This window comes from Notothenia coriiceps, unplaced genomic scaffold (assembly GCF_000735185.1).
Source record: "Notothenia coriiceps isolate Sejong01 unplaced genomic scaffold, NC01 NC01_scaffold00004796, whole genome shotgun sequence".
Taxonomy (NCBI): Eukaryota; Metazoa; Chordata; class Actinopteri; order Perciformes; family Nototheniidae; genus Notothenia; species Notothenia coriiceps.
This window is the reverse complement of record NW_011337497.1, coordinates 120,926-121,304: the sequence shown is the minus strand read 5'-3', so window position 1 is coordinate 121,304 and position 379 is coordinate 120,926. Positions and strand designations below refer to the sequence as shown.

Here is a 379-nt window from a genome sequence, read left to right as displayed (position 1 = left end):
TTAATATAATTTTTTTGATAAAATATTTTTATATATTTATAATTCTGCAAATATTACGATAAACTCACAGCTATTTCGCGGCCCGGCAGTAACACCTCCGCGGCCCGGTACAGGTCCGCGGACCAGGGGTTGGGGACCCCTGCTCTAGAGGAGATCTGCATGGAGGAATGGGCCAAAATACCAGCAACAGTGTGTGAAAACCTTGTGAAGACTTACAGAAAACGTTTGACCTCTGTCATAACCAACAAAGGGTATATAATAAAGTATTGAGATTGACCAAATACTTATTTTCCACCATCATTTGCAAATAAAGTCTTTAAAAATCAGACAATGTGATTTTCTGGATTTTTTTTTTTTCTCATTTTGTCTCTCATAGTTG

The 379-nt window shown here is 37.5% G+C and overlaps 1 protein-coding gene across 2 annotated transcripts in view; it reads right to left on the bottom strand.

Moving 5' to 3' along the window:
• Positions 1-379, bottom strand: part of src (v-src avian sarcoma (Schmidt-Ruppin A-2) viral oncogene homolog) — an 18,344-nt gene that overhangs the window by 12,081 nt on the left and 5,884 nt on the right. The window lies entirely within an intron of this gene.